The 19718-nt window shown below is 38.1% G+C and overlaps 1 protein-coding gene across 1 annotated transcript in view; it reads right to left on the bottom strand.

Annotated features, from left to right (window-relative positions):
• The window catches only part of LDAH (lipid droplet associated hydrolase), a 116096-nt gene that overhangs the window by 19363 nt on the left and 77015 nt on the right, over positions 1 to 19718 (bottom strand). The window lies entirely within an intron of this gene.

Raw genomic sequence — 19718 nt, 5'->3', positions numbered from 1 at the left:
GATAACCACAGGCTAAGAGACTAGCTAAAGAAGGTAATTACATTGTTTGGAAGCCAAATGACTTTCCTTTTTTTTTGCATCCACCCTTCTTGTTCAAAACATTCAGGAGGTTTCTACCCTCTGCATTCTTTTTCTGGTAATGCAAATGTTTTATCTTCAGGTAGTGAGGTATTAAGTAGTAGTAATGCTGGAGCATAAAGAATATGCTAGAGGAATCAGGGCTAGAAGGTACATTTAAGAGTTTTAAAGAACCTTAAATACAGAATTGTTGAGTTGATAACAATCTTACTACAGAAGAACCATCCCTTCCAGAGGCTTGGGGAGTAGGAAATATTATCTAATTGGTATTGACTTTACAAAGGAAAAGAACATTTTGACAATCTGTTGTTTACAGTTGTAAAATGAAAGGAAAGGTTGTAATGGATTAATGACTGATCTGGAAGCAAAGAAAATAGATTAGTATTAGATTAGATTAGTTGGTTTTCATCATAACAAGGAATRACGTCTAGATTCATCACAAATATTTTTTGAGCGAGAAGTGGTTATTACTAAAACCTGTAGATAGTCMCTGAACACACTTAGCGATTCAGTCATCTCTGAGGTGAGTTAAATCACCTCTTAAGATGACTCCCTCTTCACTGACAATACAGGGAACCCTTAGACTTCAAGTAGCCCAACTTGAATTACATCCCTGAACTGAAATGGAATGAATCCTGGTCTGAAATTCTTGCCCAGCTTCATATGAAAGTCATGGGTTATTTATTTCTTAATGATCTGATCAAGGCATGAGTAGTTAATTAACAACATTTGCACATGACACAATGCTAGTTGGCTAGTGAGGACTAGGCAGTGAGAAATGTGAGAGACCTAAAGCAGAGAGGTAAAAAACCAATGCATTAGCAAATGAAATTCAAATTCAAGAAATGGTAAGCAACATACACATGGAAAAATTAAAAAATTCTTTTTCATTACAAGCTTCTAAATCAATGCAGAGAAGGGACTCAGAACTTAAAGAACATGAGGGTGATAATAAAGAATTCTGAAATGTCATTATATAAATCACATAATGTGACAAGATCTGAAGTACTGTATATATTAACAGTCACAGCCTCTGTGGGATATTGCAAAATTGAGAATGGTGTGAAAACAATCCAAGAAGTAGGATTAAAGAGCTATGACTACCATCATGTTTATGATATTTTATGATACATTGTTTGTCCCTGTCTTACATCACAATACATTAAAATGCAAAACAATAAAAGGAAGTACTTTCTAAATGTCATATGCAATTAACTATGAACTTTACTGCCACAGGAAACTGATAAACATACATACTTGCCGTGTAGACATTCACATCTAAGCACATTGTCCTAAGCTCCCCTAATAGTAAATATAATCAATGTAATTAATCTTAGGGCAAATACCTGTGAAGGTCAGATAATTTATACTTCCAACAATTCCTCCTCAGAAGTACTATTTTCTAGGTCCTCTACTGTTCTTGCTTGGTTTCCTCTGGATACTTCCAGTGGTTCATATACCTCTTGAATTTTACTCACACAGTATTTCAGCTYATACTGGAGAGTGGCTCTCTCTTCAATGCTAGGGCTCTTTCAGCCACATGCACATCTTTATACATATCAAAATCATACCTGTTGCTTTATAGCACAACATTTAAACCCATATCAGCTTGTGATCCGCTATATTCCCAGGATCTTTTTCTGCAGAACTGCTACGTAACCAGTTATTTACCATCCTCCATTTAAGCAATTTTATGCACAGAACAACATGGCTCTTTAAGGAATGATAGCATTCTTCTCTCCCTGCCTGTCCCCCCTCAACCATTTCTCTATTTTGTGAAGGTCATTTTGAATTCTGATCCTGTCCCTCTACAGCCTATTTGCAGCATATTCTAGCATGGTATTATCTGTAAACTCGGTAAACACACATTGTATTCATCAGCCACATCTGTAACAAAACTATTGAATGGTAAAGGAATGAAGATAAGACTGTTACAAAACCCCACTAGCTACATCTTTCCAGTTTCAAAAATCTCCCTGAATCCCATTTTCCAAACAGTCACAGTTCTCTCCAATACTTAATTTCAAGTATGTCATATTTCYCAAACTTCATCATAAGAATATCATGGGATACAGTGTAAGAATCTTACTTAAAGTCAAGAAATCCCAAGTCTACTGCTTCACTTTAATCCACATTACATTGTAAAATGTTTAATGGATGTGGAAAGCTATGCTGAAAGAGATACATTATAGACCAGGAACAGTGACTTTCTTCTCTCTTGTTGCTATGGTTAAGCCCAAACTGGGCTTCTTCAGGAAAAATATTTTTCTCAAAAGCTAAGTCACAAGTTCAGGGAGAAATCCTTCTGCTATTTCCTAATGCTATACTCTGGTAACCTTGGCATTTTTTGAATATTTAGTTCTTTCCTTTTCAAAAAAAAGTTGTTCTGTTTCAGTATTTCATGAATACTGAGCTGCTTTTTCAAAGAAAGTAACTCGAAAGAATTTGCTTCCTTTTTGTGCATAATTAGAAGGGCTGCTTTCAGTGGCCTCCCAGGGACTGCTACTCTGAGCATTTCAACAGCTCCGAAAATCAGGCTGCAAACTGGGCAACACGAAGCCGAGACATACAAAATGAATGGCCACTGAAATCTTCTGTGATGCTAGGCAGAGGAAGTCCGTCCTGTGAGACTACATCAGCAGTGCTTGTTACCTGGTGTTACAGCCTCTGGAAGGGCTTCGGACAAGTGCTAATGCTCGCTTCAGCTGAAAGCCTCTAAAAAAGTTCCCAGAATTGTTATCAAGAATCCTACAACCTGGAACAGTGTTCAGTAGTGGATTCCCATGATTTCAGGTACAATACAAAATGCAACACAGAGCCCCCATACTTAGCRTCATGAATGATGTAGCAATCATCTCATCCAAATCACAGTGCACAACGTAAAGGATGCCCAGGACCCTGGCCCCCCAGTGCAAACAAGAGAGTCCCCATTSGGGACTGTGCAGAAGTTGTACCAGAGCTGTGACCTTGGCGTCCATGCCAAAATTAGGAGTGACRAGGGAATACTTAGCTTCAATCTGTTTGATATTCATCCATACATCTCACTAAGCAGTGAGGAGAGAAGTTTTGGGGGGTTAGTAAAAGCAAAGTAAGAATGAAGTTAGCCTTCTTAAAAATCATTACATGCAAAAGATAAGGCTGAATGTGGGATGAAAGGTCAGGAGGCCTGGAGTTTTTCTGAACTATCACTGAATTCCCCTGAGACCCTGTGGAAATTACAAAATCTGTATGTCTCAATTTCCTCATTTTAAAAACATCCTTCAGGCTGCTATAACAATGACACAGTGCTTGTAGATTGTTTTAAAAATACTTGAAATGAAAAGAATTGTGTAAATATAATAACTATTAATCAGTACTTGAAAAATATATTTAATAATAATTAAATTTACAGAGACCAGTGAATTTACTATAGTCCTTTAGAATTGGCCATTATTACCTTAAAAGCTGCATTTTACRGTAAGCAAATAGCAAAATCTTCAAAGTTATCCTGTGAAGAATAGATCAGAAACAGAGCTAAGGGCTACACTGTAAGTATCCAAAGTCAGAGCTCTTCTCTGTGAAAAAACTGGACTTGTTACACTTAAAATATTACTTCAAACTGGCTTAGTGAAGCCAATGCAAAAGGCTGTGAGGACACAATCCCAAACACACATTCCCTTCTGCATATTATCTGCTGCCTCTTTGCTTTTAATAACAACTTGAAGTGACAATGTTAAATATCTGAAGGATCAGAACCTTGCTGTAATTTGACCTAGATATAACTTCAATCAATCCATAACTGCTATTTGGTTCAACTGAAATAAGCTGATCTTATCACAAAATAAAGGCATATAAATCAGTGTTTGTATGAGCTTTATTAGAAGTTGTTCGACTGACACCATTTGTCTGCTGAAAGCAAGACAGTTCCACCTCCTTTCTGATGGAGGAATTTAACCAGTGATAAATTGTGAAAACATTCAATACTTAACAAATCCTACCATAGCACTACTATTGTGAGATTTGTAAATGAGATGAACACCAAATGTACTGGTTCCTTTGGTAACCCGGATATTTAGATCCCTAAAAGAGAACTAATTTCTCATGAAAATGAAAGTTGGCACTTAAGAACCCTCTTCTGAAACCAACACAATGAACTGACACCACTTTTCTCAGAACAGACAGTTTGAAATATCAAGACCAAGGCTGAATCCTAAATTCTGGCTCACAGAGATTCATTCAGGAAGGTATCTCCAGCCACTGAGGATACGGAAACTGCAATCCTTTGCTGAAGATACTTGGGAAGAAAGGAACACAGTTCACTGTTTTCTTACCCTCAGCCCGCATGGCCAAAGCACGGTACCTCTAAGTTCTGGATTCCATTCTCAGAGACAGGATCCCAAAGATTTTAGAAACTCTAGTCTTGAATCAGTCTAGGATTACTATGAGAGGAAAATATAGCAGGTCTTCAGCTTTTCCTGCCAAAGTATTTTTGCTTATTCTGTTTGTTAATCTGGTTTAACAGTTGAAAGCCATTTTTAGTACTTTTCTTCTGCATTTTCTCGGTCTAATTCCATTCCTTCAATCTGCACTTATGCATATGCTGGACATTGAGAGTTGGCCTGGGTCAGTCAGATAATCCGAAGCACAGAAAGCATGTAACATCAGTCTTTGCAGGATTAGGGCCACTGCATATACTCTTTAGTATTTTATGAGGCTTTTTCACATAGAAACTATGAAAAAGTTCTAACCTAAGGAAAAACATTTCTCAAAAAACCCCCCAAAACATTAAATATGGTTTTAAACCCACAGAAACTGGCCAAGGTAATTAGGGACAACTGTAGAACCCCAAATCATTTTTAATACATTTTATTCCATTTCAAGTTGCTGATAACCCTTGTAATTCATAACCAACTCACTAGAGTTTCTCCATGAAAAAAATGTATTGTTAATTATATAATTATCCTAAACAGTAAGAACTTACAGTTTAAAAATGAAAGTGAAGTTTTAACAGAGAAATACCATGTTTATCATGCTTTTAACAGAAAAATACCTTCTTAAAATATTCTAACTTTTTATATGCAGATCTTTTATGTACATTGCTTCCCAGAGTAACCTGAAAATGGAAGCCCTTCATTTATTCCCAGGTCAGGTTTATGAAATTAACTGCCAAGTTAGTTTCTCCCCATGATCCTGCCAATGACCTTTCTCCTGCCCTGGTAGGATCATTCCCCCTCCATGGATTAAAGGTGATTAAGGATCAGTGTCAGTTTAGTTTCATACATTTGCTAAGCGGAGACGACAAACTGTGCCAAAATGTGTTTGATTTATTTGTGGTGGTTTTGTGATAGAGGAACCCTGATTGGGCTCAAATCAAGGATCCAGAAAAGAAAAGACTGCTTTATATCATTGGTAGCTCTTTAACCCAAAGTGTCACAGCAAAGACTTAATATCCTTCAGCTAAATTATTAGTTTTCACAAACAATAATGACTGAAATCAATCAAGCTTTTCAGCACTTAGGGTTATTTAACCACCGATTCAATTAGCCAGTTGTTAGATGAATACCTGTGTCTACTGAGCTGAATTTCAAACATACTGATGTACCCACAATGAAGTTGAGTAAATAAAATATGAAATAGAAGACTTCCTCTTTTTGAAGAAACACATGTCTAGCAGTATTATTACTTTTTAAAGATTTTAGAACTAAATCCTGAACTGATATGCTGTCAGTTGGCTTTACAGATATCAACAGATCTATGTTGGCATTTGGAAAGCTGTGCTAATTTCAGGGAACAAATATGATTCTAACTTGAGACAGCTAAACTTTCTAATAGATTCTTGAAGCAATACAGACATTTCCTGTACTTGGGCTGAAATATATGCTTTTCTTAAAGTCTTTAAACTTGTTTGATTACTAAATATCCAAAGAACATGTGCTTGCTTGCAAGAAAAAGATTAGATTAAGGCTAGATTAATTGTAAACTCGCACTGGAAACTGAGGGGTCACATTATGCTGTCTCTGGAAATTCAAGATGAGTTTGAAATATGTCTGTATGGACAGAAAAAAGTGACCAACACATGGTCAACCATATCCATAAAATATAAAGAGGGTTAAGTATTTCAGACAACCTTGATAAACTTTGAGAGACATACATGCCCTTAATTATATTAAAATCAACTCTCCTTTGACTATACTAGTGCCATGACTAGACCTTGTCTATGTGGTCTTGCTCTATCGTCAATATCTTAATTACATAAGAACAATATTGTATTCTTTGCTTGGCTAAGGAGCTGAATTTACTGTGACAGAAAGAACAGACAGAAATGCCATACTAACGAAACAACAGAGACAATACAAAGAAAAATCTTTCGAACCTCATTAGCTAAATATTTAAGGCAAGAATCAGAACAGTTTCTTTTCCAACAAAAATATGTGGTTATGAAGACAGCACCAGTCTGGAACCATTAATGGATGCACATGCATATTCTTTAATAGCTTCTTCCTCAGACTAAAATGAACATAAGACTACAAAGGGTTACCTGAGCCCATTTCATTTCCCTACTGCTGTTGGCTTCAGATTATGCTGACTCTATCAACAAGACTGTGGCTGTAGGTGTAAATTTATTAAGTCCCATACATGAAAATATTGCTCTATTTTGTAAGTTAGTAGGAGCTGTGCTCTGGAATGGGTACAGGGAGACATACGAAGCCAAATTTTTACCAGGGTCCAGGCAGCACAGTTCCAATAGCACTAAAACAACCTTGGAAAAACATATTATATGATCTTCCAGAGTGGACAAATTCAGAGGAAAAGGAGACTACAGTCTTACCTTCCATCAGGCTTCCTGAACGAAAATCTGGTGCCACTGCTCTGTTACTATATTTTGACCTACCCTGTGAGCAGATGAACAGAGTGGAAAAAACCTTCCAGTCTTACTATGCGGGGGTCTTCTTTCTTTCATCAAGAAATTAAGAAATTTTCTTTATCTAGAACTGGAGAGGTTTGTAAATTTGTATAAGACTTCAGAATAACCTGCAGCTTTGCTGGAACAGCATGCCCCACCAGACTGCCAGGTGCCTGGAAGCACTGGATATTCAGGCGGATCAGCTGGATATTTCTGGAAGCACTTATTCATTACCTCTGTACCTTTCTCCCTAGTCTATAGACTAACAAATGTGTCAGCACAATGTAGTCCACAGAGATCTGTGATCTCCTAGCAACTGTGAGGCTGGGGGTATTCCCTGTACTTCTATTGCATATTCTGAGATCCTGCAAGTTCTTCCAGAAATGGCTTGATGGTTTGGAAAATGACCATTTGCAGTCTGCCTGTATCTATTTCATCACTAAGTGTTCATTCATCACAGAACAATCTGCTCTATTGTTCTCTGAATACTACTTTGTAACTAACACACTTCCACACTGGCTTGCTATTGATGGCCTTTCCTTTCTTTACTGATGATACCTTTGTATCCTTCTCTCTTACTCTCCAAGACATTCAGTGTACTGTCTTTTGCTTTGTCTGACCAATTTCTCAGCTTCTCCCTTGATAAATCTGAAGTCAAATTTCCACAGTTCGTTTTCTCACAATTGCTTTCCAATAATCAAACTGCCACTAGGTACACATGCATGTCCACCCTGTTACACTAAATGGAGCCAGGAACCATTCTCTGGCCCTGAGGCTGACTGGAATAGCACGGCTTGTATTCACAGAGCTAAACGTTTCCTCTATCCAAACTGCTTATTGGGGTCTTCCCCAATGCTAACTCCTGAACCATGCTTGAATATTTGGGAGGATGCTAGCTGGTGGAGGCCAAAACCATACAAGAAAATGCTGCCTTGTGAGTCCTGCACTCATTTAGTATATTGCTAGAGGTAACCATACCTACCTTTGGCAGCTCCTAGTACTAGTAGTATTTCTGTATCCTGCACTCAATCTGCAGATGCAGATTCACTCAAATCTGCATTCGAACATTTTCTTTATCCTCAGATCTGCTTTTAACAATTACCTGACATTTTTGTCTATATTTTGGTTTCCTCCAACATTCTGTGTAGCATTCTGTGTTCATCTCTTTTGCTTGGTTCTCACTGTGTTAAATTATCCCCTATAAGAACTCTGAAATTCTGGATGATACTCTTGAATCTTTAATTAAAATGTATGGGATCACAGGGCTGGAAGTGATCTCTGATGGTCTTTTTGTCTTAAGGAATATCAATGATATTGTGTCATTTTTAGCAGATACTTGTCCATCTTGCTCTTAAAAACCTCTGATGATGAAACTTTCATCATCTTTCCAGGAAATCCAGTGAAGAATTCCCTTCTTATCATTAACTAAACTCTAATCTCAATCAGCTTTGATGCAATCTACTCCATTACGCATTATCTTGCCTACCATGGACATGTAGACTAAATTATTCTCTTTTTCTTGAAAACTATTACCACGTCCTTCAGCTGTCCCTTTTTTAGTCTAAACAATTCTAATTTATTTATCTTTGAAGGTCATTATTTCTTGGTTTCTGTTGTGGGATTCACCTGATTAAATGTAGATGTCTAAAGCTGAATTTTTCTGCTTTTACAGTCAGCAGAAACAACACAATTCATCTCACCCTAAAGTAGTCAACTAAACRGATGCACTGAATATAAAAGGATTTTAAGAGGATTAGTCCAGATGAGACATGTAAAGTATTTCTGTTAGCACAAATGCTACCTTTTTGTGAATATATTCAGTCAATCTGCCTTTCACCTTCAAATTCGCTACATCAAACTGTTGTCTGCCAATTGCTTTCACCACTTTCTGTATCAAAAAATAATGCTGGCAATGCATTACAAGAACTAGCTGGACAGTCTATATGTTGCTCAATTCCTTCCTCGACAGACATCAAGCAGACCAAATACTCTACTTTGGATGACTCAAAAGTTTCTCAGAAAAAGTTCATGAATAGGACTGTTCTGATTTGGTGGACATAATATTCAGCAGGTCTCCCTGTCTTTAACATCTGGATGTCAGAGAAAATCCATGCATCTTCCTCTTTCCTCCTTGCCCTTCTTTCCTGAACAAATTACAACCCTTCATATTGATATTGTAGTTTTGTGAGTTATCCCACCTCTGCCTGTTATACAAATTAACTAACAGTTTTGGTAATTTATAAAGACTTGCAACACCACTTTATTTTCCATACTTTTGGCATTTACATTACATTACCTGTACATCATCTAGCTCATCTACTGTCTTTCTTCCAGCATTCCTTTGAGCTCTGTTATGAATTTCTCTGTCTACCTTATTTTTAGTTCCTTTGCTGGGGTGCTTCAGCTCATAATTATATAGGTAATTTTGTTATCTTTCCCTGCAAACTCAGCTTCAAGCCTTCTTTGCTAAATGTTTTGTCATTAATCATTTTCCCATCGCTGAGGAGGCCAAAGCCCCCATGTGGTCACTCTGACTAACAGTGATCTGATCTTCGTACACCCATGCATACCTGGAAATATTCTTATGAGGAAGCAGAGTGTTTTAACAAGCATGTCTTATAATCTGTCAAAACGAAGCAACCTCATTCCGCTGTCATTAGCTGTGACACAGGGTCTCTCATTCTCTGCAGTTTATTTCCACACATCTTTGTCTCACCTTGACAGTGCAGTTTCCCAGGACAATTCTGATGCTCTGCTTTGGAAGACTGTCATTTATTGTTAATTTTTTTTCTCAGAATGCATCTGTTAGCTTACCATTTGGTATTTAATTACTATTACTGCTATTACTTTAGACTATTATTTGTGTTGCCTAAGGACCACAGTAAAGACTGGGGACACATTTTGTCAGGTACTGGCAGTACTACGCATACAAAAGCCTGAAATTATGCTTTCTTATGTCACACAAGGCATTACCACAGAAACTGCACAAATTCTTAGTCTCCCTCTCCCAGAATGCTTAGTAAATCTGGCTGGCAGCAGAACAGTTTCACAATAATCTGGTATTATGAAATACTTGAGAAATATTTTAAAATATGCAAAACATTGGCAAGTTTTAATTCCCATTCCTGGCCTTCTTAAAGGCAAGCTGGACAACATACAAGTAAATTGACAATTTGCTGGTAAATGTAACAAAAGGGAAAAGTCCATACAGACTGCCCGATTGCATTTTTTTTGTTACCAAGAATTAGTTGTACTGTATGGGAGTGCTAAAGGTCAGGAGTTTGGCTTCAGCATGCCAGAGGCTATTTAAACTATCAGGAAAAACATCTTTTCTGCCCCATGTTTTACAATCTATTTCTAAATCCATGACTGTACAACATCAACTTGCTGATCTGCATGCAGAGTTTTGCTCATCCTTTTGGGAGAACACAAGCAGAGGGTAGAGGAGAAGAAAATAATTTAATTCTAGTGGGAATATTATTGCCAAAAAGACTACTATTTTCACAAGCCACAGAGCTGTACTTTAACAGTCTGTAATGCCACTTTCTTTCAAATGTCCCCACATCTCTAAAGCTAAATTACTTAAACTGCAAAGTGATTAATCCTTTCTAGGTTAAGTTCGCAAGTTGAATTGAATTGCCCTGAGAAAAGTAGATTTTGCTTTTGAAAATGTATTTTCCTCAGGGAATCTATTATCATTTCATTTTCTTCCTGGTTAGCTGCCCATCTTATTGTAAGGTTCTTCAGAGGAGTGTATGAGTTTCCTTTCCAGTTTATCCTTTGCTCTTGAGGAAGCAATCACTGTCATTCCTCAGAAACACTCAGAATACAGTGGTACAAAGTAATAATACCAAACAGCAGTGTAATCTCCTATGGGGAAAATACATTTTCTATTGGTAATTATTGCCAACAGCCATGTTGGAAATATCTTCTAACTTATTGTTTAAAACGTCAAACAGAAGGAACTGTTTAGAACCATGGATGACCAAAGTAGGAACATGTGGCTATGCACATGCACATACACATTAGAAAAAATGTTGATGTTTAGGGGTTTACAAGATGTAAACATTGACTTTGGGTTCTGCTCCAATTTACACTTGAATTAAGAATGAAAAGATATTAATTAATATACAATCAACATCATCACAAATAGGCAGAAATAGCTGCACTTGTTATGATGGACTTCTCCAATCTGCTTGGTTTCAGCAAGATCAGAACTATACATGAAAATCAGTCAGCTGCGCTTGAAAACGCATACTATGGGCTGAAGGCAAAAACAAAGAAAAAGTTGTTCAATAGTTATTTCTGGGTGCTTTAGAAACAACAGATACTTTGCTGAGAGGAGTGAATAATACTACTTTACATTGTGTTGACGCATGCAGAGGTGAAGTGGGGTGTGTGATGGAAACTGCAATGTCTATGGACTTAATCCTGCCATAAGTTACTTGGGAGTAACTCCCATTATCTTCAAATGGCAGAGTTAGACCTTAGCTGGAGAAATTCATCTCTGGTTTACGCTTTCACATACTCTGGCAGATGGCCATGATGGGAGTTCTGGTAGGGTCCAGGGTTTTGGTAGTGCAAAGTATCTGCTCTCCTATTTTGCAGGAGTGGCATGGAAGGGTCCGATGTGAAGGAGGTGGTGCTCAGCCCCATGGGGATTTGCTGGGATGGGTACTGCGCGTAGTGATTTAGCATCTCCGCATCGCAGTTCCTGCCTGAGCTCTAATGTAAATTAATGTGCTATTCTAGCCAAGTGTTTAAGCATGTAAGTAGCTTTACTGAAGTCAGCTTAAGTGCTTTTCTGGATTAGGGCCTAAAGCTGACCCTTGCTTGAGGAGCCCTGACGGAAAGCAACGCCCGGACCATCACCTCCTTTGACTGGGGTGAATTCCCTCTCAGGCGGAGTGCATTTAATCGGCACAAAAGGTGAACTTTACACCTCCCTCCATCCATTATTGCAGAAACCATTCCTAGGTTCTGTACAGCTGTAATCCCATTTTTATCCTGTTTCCTTAAACATAAAACCACTGTTTTTAATGCTGAATTCAAATACACCTGACCATTGCACTAAGCAATCTTCTGCACCACTGGGTTTGCTCAAGATAAGCCAGCATTTCCTCTGCAGATGCATAAAGGCTCTATAGGACTTTTCTCCATATCAATATGATCAGGTTAAAGAGTTAGGCAAGGAAAAAATTGAACACTGGTGGAAATTTTCATGAAAGCAGCAGCAGCAAAGCAAGTTGAAATACTATTTTAGCTGAGTGCAGGTATTACGTCCCAGACTAGTGTTCCTCTAGTCATATGGAATGACAAGTATTGCATTAGTTAGCACCTTTGTAAATGTTACTCTCCAAAAACTTCATTCCAAGACACAAATGCCTGTAGCTAACCCATGGGTATTGATATAGTACTTGCTTAAGTGCTTTGCTGGAACTGCTTGGAAAAAAACATTTGCAGAGGGTCTATGTTCAGTTGACAAAGGAGTTAGACGAATCAAGTTAAATTCTCCATCAGTGACTGTAAGTTACGGCAGAGCCACAAGCTCTACTTGAGATACTCCTTAGGGGAGCTGAGACAGACACCCCTTAGATGGAAGGCAGAATCCTAATCCGAATTCAGTGGCCTTTGTACTGGGCCCAGGGAAAATAAAGTCCCAACCTGCAGATGACGACATCTGACACTGGCTCACGCAATGCAACTGTAGCTGCTAGCATTTAACTGGCATATACCTGTTTTCAACATCCTTTCTGCTTTGCTGATGTTATTCCTTCCTTTTTCATGCTGTTTGCAATGTATGGTTAGACTCATTGCAAGTTTGTGGGAGTAAATCATATCCCTGGAGATGAAACCCCAGCGGAGGTGAATAAAAATCCCTCCCCCCACCTCCAAACAAATCTCAAGTGTGCCTCACATTTCATGGAAATGATCAGCAAGTCCACTATCAAAACATTCATGCCTTATGAGTAATATTTATGATGGGAGTCTTTTATGTTGGGTTTTTCCCCAAGAAAAAAAAGAGTAAGTAAGAGACATAAAMTCATTGAGAAATTTCCACATTATTATTATTATTTTCATAAGGTTTTCACAGGAAAGTAAAAGCTTTTGCAAGTAATAAAAAGCCCTTGTTAAATTTTTTCTTTCTTTCTTTTGGAAATGGGGTAAATTATGAAGCAAATTAACTTTGAAAAATAAACAGGAACATAAATATCTAAATGTCATTGCCTTCCTCCAGTTATTTAATATGAGCATCCTACTCTTAAATAAGGAAAACTTTAGTTCACTCTCAAAAAGAATAAAGCAGATGTGAGTTTTTTCCATCAGTTTAAGTGCTGTCTTGGTAAGGTGAGTTGTCCGACAACATTAAGCAAACATTTTAGTCAGGCATCACACAGGAAAATAAACAGTAGCAGAGGAAACACGAAAATATTAAAGGCTGTTATTCTTTGGCCCCTTTTCCTGCAAGGCAGGTGATAAAATATTACTGTGTTTCCACAGGTAAGGAAACACGCTCTTAAACACTTTGCAGAAATACATACTACGATCATCACTTAAAATGTCAGAAGTGGACAGGACTGAGCTGCGGGAGCGTGCAGGAGCCTGCGGCGAAGCTCTGCAGCAGGCGAGGACTCAGCACGCCCGGCCACACCACTGGGCTACTCAGCGTCGCCTGCTGGCCCCAGCAATATCTGGCAGTAGCAAATTCGGAGACAGGCAAAAACCATCTTGCAAAAGACAGCTGTAGAGCTTCTCTGACTCCAGGAAAGGTTTTTTCTCTCTAAGTCGGTTAGAAGCTAATGAGAGGTAGCAGAAGCTAGTGATAGGGAGGGAAATTTGATGCTGGGCCATTTTGTCCTCTGTATGCCCTGTTCGTCTTGGGTAGTGCAATAAATAAATAAATGTGACAATACTGGCTTGAGTATCAAAGGATGCATACAGGAAAAAGAGAGGAGACCTGCTGAGCTTCATCCTCTTTGCCCACCTGTGATATCCTACACTGCACTGTCTTGATTTAACATTGTTTAGTTTCTGTAAAGGCAATTTGCTAACCATGCAGTTAATTTCTGTTCTCCATGTCATTTTGTCTAGCTAAATATAATCTCTGAAATCCTATATGTTTAGTTATAAAGGTATAAAAATACCTTTGGAATGATTTCTGCATTATAGCCAGAAGTTATTTAAAACTTACAGTTATCATCAGAAAAAATAAAGCAAATCAACTTTAATTTCCAGGGCTTTGATTTGAGTGAGCTTGGAAAATCAGCTTGAAAACTTACTAGTCTAGGTTCAATGATCTGCACAGCTGTCCAGGGGAAGAGGGAGGGGAGCTTTTATTCCCATGCCCACTAAGAAAAATGTAGGTATGGGTTTGCAAAGCACAACTTGAAATCCTCTGTGGTATCAGTTCCTGTCTCTACTTAAAAATGTGCTTCAGCCTGTCTAGCTAACATGGTTTGTGGAAGGTGCTCCTAACACACATATATAAGGCTAAACTAACTGTTGAGCAGTTTCAGCAGACAAACTATTGCTCTGGGATGTTGGTCTATGTACAGTTCTGCCACCGATCAGCTATGTGATGATGAGCAATCCACTTTATATGCCTGTGTTTTTTGTTCCCTCTCCTCACCGCTAGTCTTGAACGTTAAGTTCTTTTTCCAAAATGAGCTACTACAGTGCTTGAACCAATAGGACCTGGAGTAGGGCTGACTGATAGACTTATGTAATAAAAACAAATAAACTTGTATAATATTGCAGAAACTATTAGTAAATAAAAAGCACAGTTCCCTAATCACTATGAAAATATATTATCAGAATATAATGTGCAATGTCTCTTTAGCCTGACATGCATAAATGGATTCACTTCCATGTAACTAATATCGAAAGAACTCTACCTTCTGTGCTGAAATTAGAGATGCTCTTCATAGCTTACATTAACCTTTTGGAGTTAGATTTTAATTTCAGTGAAAGAAAGGAATACCATCTTAATTTCAAAACAAAGAAAAGTAAACTAAATTTTAGCTATGTAGTTATATAGCTTTTTAAAATATTCTTCAGGAGGGCAAAGCACTCTTACTTCACCATTTCAGGTATATTTCTTTATGAATTGCTTACTTAATATTTTAAAAAAACATTTTAAACTCTGAAAAATATCAGTCAAATAGAAGGGGCAGCTATTGAATGCCATGAAAACAACACTGTGCAMTGTCCTAACCCCAGTATTTTAGTTAGATGGTTACATCTACAGCATGTTAGTCCCAAAAAGGAATTCCCCCAAATTTCCCATTTTCCTCATCAGGAAATGAAAGGGGAGGTGTGAAATGAATTTTCAAATAAAGTAGGAAACAAGTGACAGGCCAAACTATAGAAACCAGCAGTTGTAAATTGTAATCCACTCCAAGCACGGGATATTCTGGCTGTTTTTCTAGCAGCAAGACTGAAGACTGCATGGGCAGTTCAGGTTCACGTTGTTTTCTGATGTTATGCAGCAAAATGAACTGCCAGTAGATAAACACAGAGGGATTTAATGCTGCTAACTTTAGATATCTAGTAGAGATAGGCTCCCTTTGTGGTCAGGAGAGAGAAACAGTCATCTGCAGAGTGTGATTCATCTGACCTGCTTTAGATGCCAGCTATTTGGATAGTATGACGTCTGTATGCGGTCAGATGAAGACCACCCATAATGTCATATTTAACATCTCTTTGTTCAGGAAGAGAGAACTGGAACAGAAAGACATCTCAGGACATGGTAACTCCCAAGGCTGGGAAAATTCAAACGCAGAATGAAAAATTTCAGTTGGTTCTCTGGAGATAAAATTTTAAAATAACTTAGTTAACTCAAAACTTTATGTTCCATTTTCATAGTGGGCAGCAGCAACTGCAAGCCTAAGTTGCAGCAACTTTCAGTACAAATTAGTCTCCCAAATGCTATTTGACACTTCTGAAAATCTTATCCTATGATGGTGCTATTTCCCTGCGTCACTTCAGGCATGAAGTCTGATATCCCATACAGCCAATGGAGAGAGGTAGCTATTGCTGGGAAACGATCCCCAATACCTCAGTTGGGAATCTACCTCATCCTATACACTGTTGCGGACTGTATACAGTTTCCTAACTTAGGCATCAGAGTAGAATGCCTAAAATGGTCTTAATACCATTTTTTGTGCAAAATGAGTGAAATCTAAACATGGAATCCAAATGTCTCAACATTTAGAACACGATAAAATTTGAATCCAAGTTCTGAAGTTCAGGCTTAGTTCCTTGTTTTCTTACAACATCTCTTGGACTCTTAAAATATAAAGGAAATCTACTGTCTCTAGCTTTCATCTGTACGATGTTTTAAAACCATCTGAAACCCTCTTTTTCCAGTTTCTGAGTTCTCCCCTTCCCAACCTGTCTAAATTCCACAGTACAGACCTTCTCCCCCGGCCCCCTGAGACTTCAGTAGTCCCCTGCTCTGTGAAGAGGTTAAACAAACAGGGAGATTCCTCAAGGGAAGTCACAGGTTCAAGATCACAAAGGATGGCCGCAGTTGGGCCAGTTGGAGGTTTTTCTTGCTATTGTGCTTATCTGTATCTTCACTGTCATCCAGATGTTAACCTCTGACCTACGAGCTTGCCTCTCAAAAAAGCCTTGCGGTGTTTACCTATTATGTAATGTCTGTGCTTTTGTGGAAATTTTACAGAAACAAATGGAGGAAGTTTGCCAGTCAAACTGGTGGACAATAAATCCTGTCCTACGTAGATAGAATGGTTTACTGTCACTGTAAGGCTGCTACAGGCATTGGTCATTGAAGAAATGTTTACGGATTTTAACACGCTGGAGTGCCAAAGTATTCACGTATTGAACAACCATACACAATTTTTAGGATAACCATTACTGTACTAGATGGGAATATCTTTTCTCGCTAGCCTGAATAAACAGAATGACTGTGTTTTAGACAATTCAAGGTCACTAGTGTCTCATTTGGCTATCTATTCATCTCATAGGTTCATGAATACGAGTATCCAAATATCAGTTTGTTAGCTGTAATACTTTTGCTGCCCAAAGCTATCTTTGTTATAAGTCTAATTCAGGTAATCAAATCCTCTTCAGATCCCTTTGCTTGCTTCTAATAGGTCAATTTTTTTTTTTTTAATACTATGTCTTCCTGACCTTCCTTATCCTCAGTTTTCTTTAGTCCTTGCTGCCCCTCTTCAGGCTTCTGTACTACTTCCCCTCAGGAACAGGATTTTATATTGTGACCTTTTTGTACAATGTCACCACAACGGGTTCTGCTGCTTGACTGGGGCTCCCACCTAGCATCAATTATAATGTTAGGACAATGGAAAGATTATTTTGGGTAATAAGCACGAACAAACAAAATTTGAAGGACCAGTGAGACAGAGAAGTAATATAATTCTTCCTTCACAACACACTAACCTCTCTGACTGACTCTCCTAATTAAGGGCCTGATTCTGTTCCCACTGAGTGCAGCCTTTTGATTTCAATGGGAGTAGCACTAGGTCTTACAGACCCATTATAATTAAGTTTTCAAATCTCATTTCCTTTCAGAGGAGAGAAAACATATTGTTGTGACTAAGCTTTGGATGTGGTAACAAATCCCTGGCAGGTTGGTCTGTTTTAACGGACGTATTAGTTTTAAGGAAACTTTTACCATCTTTTCTGCCCTTAATCACAGCTTTTATTACAATTACAGTAATGCAACAGATGTACATGCCAAAGGCAATACGTGTATTTTTAATGAGTTGACATGCAGCCTTCCTGGAGAGGAGGAACAACTTCATTTGCTCAACATTTCTGAACCATAGCTAGCGGTTTATTATGGGACAAGGAATCAACCAGAATGACATTTACCACAAATTCATAGGCTCCTCTAGCTCACAGATGAGCAGTTCCACAAAACAGCCTCCGTTGCTGTGCTAGATTTAGCAACTTTTGCTGAATGGTTACATTTTCTATTGTCTACAAAGAACAGAAGAGAAGGTTAACAGGCAACATCCAGAAAGCCCTAAGATTATTAATCCATGCATGTGGTCCTGAGTCACTGGGGCTGTAAAATATCACCAGTTTCCAAAGATGAAACCGAAGAGGAATTCTGCTCAAGACAGATGATATCACAAGCCCGAAGGAACCGGTACGGCCTCCTTATGAAAGTTTTACAAGACAGACTCATATGGATTTTCATTCTTGTAAAATGAATTAAGTCAATAAATTGAACGTAGACAGAGATCACATCATAGGAGACCCTACAGCCTGGTTTCTTGCTTCAGTTTACTTAACATCTTGGCCACAGATCAGACACTAGTGTACAGAGAAAATTACAACAGGCTGACACACAGGCGAACAAGATGTATCTACACTAGGGGTCTACAACAACAGGTTGAAGACTCAGGCTCGAATACCAGCACACACAATCTGTTTGCTGAACTATTTCTGGCACTGTCGAGGTCCAGGCCAAACAGCACTCAGGAAAAATGCCTGGCCGTGCTTTTTTGGAGGTTAATGCAGACTAAGGACCATTTCCAATACAAGCCTGGATGTGGCTAACCTGTTTTGAGAAGTAAGAGTTTATCTGTGTGGACCAAAGAATGATTCTTGGGTTGTACAGATGTGACCTCACAGACCTTCACATAGCTTTATCCAAGACTAAATTGTCAAAGTATGTATGGCTATATGCATGTTTTCTTCCCAGTCATCATAAAACTACAATAAATCAATAGGAACTCAAGCAGCAGACAATATGACTTGTATTAGATGCTTAAATTATCAACCAGGAGCCTGATTTTGTCTGGGTATAGAGTACTGCAACGGAACAACTAGTATTATGGTGAGTTTGTACAATATATGAAGCACCGTCTAGGTCTGATAATAAAAACAGTCACTGCCCATCCTGCCTACAGTCTCTGCACAGTCCTACAAGTGAGGCTCCAATATGGACCAACGTATTCACAGATACCCACTGAAATTAAAGGAACTCATTACAATCACAGAGTTACTGTGGCACATCTGCTTGGATGATTAGCAGGTAGAATTAACTGAGAGAAGACAGAACACAACTGGAAACCTAGGAATGTGTTTTTACCACTTTTAGTGCAATCAAAACTTCCTTCTTGTTGTTATTACTGTGTTAGCATGTCAATTTGTACTCCACATTGTTTTCGACTGCTAACTTAGTAAAATACCTGGAGTATAGAACAATCCCTGTTCTGGTTTTCATTTTAAATCTAGTATAATTTATCTGAAATTATTCCCTGTCTTAAAGTTGTTTCTGTTGCTAGAATAGGCAAAATAGGCATACAGTATGCCTTATCACTGGAAGAACTTTAATCTTCTTCTTTTCTTTGTATGCCCAAAGAGCCACTGAAATTTTTCCTGTGCATRAAGTAACTTCTATATGCATTTGTAGGTTGCTGGCCCTTTTCTAAATTTATCAGTATTCTAATCTAATTCCAATGTTATGAACTCTATAGAGCTGGCTAAATCACAGACAGAAAGAAAAAGAAAAAGATGTGAAGAATGCACGGTGAAACTGATTACTGATGTATTTTCATTATGCAATATGACGGAAATGCAAAAAGTAAACAAACATAAGTGACATCAATTAGATTGTAAAACACTGTTTTAATCACGTGAGACACCATTAGTAGTACAGGTCAGAGTTTTGTTAACAAATGTATATTCTTTGGGAAAACATTTTAGTTGTTATTTTCCCATTAAGATTTTTTTAATAAGATTGACTGATTTTAAATTTTCC

Source organism: Apteryx rowi, unplaced genomic scaffold (genome assembly GCF_003343035.1).
Source record: "Apteryx rowi isolate R43461 unplaced genomic scaffold, aptRow1 scaffold_392, whole genome shotgun sequence".
NCBI lineage: Eukaryota > Metazoa > Chordata > Aves > Apterygiformes > Apterygidae > Apteryx > Apteryx rowi.
This window is presented reverse-complemented; position numbering and strand designations above follow the sequence as displayed.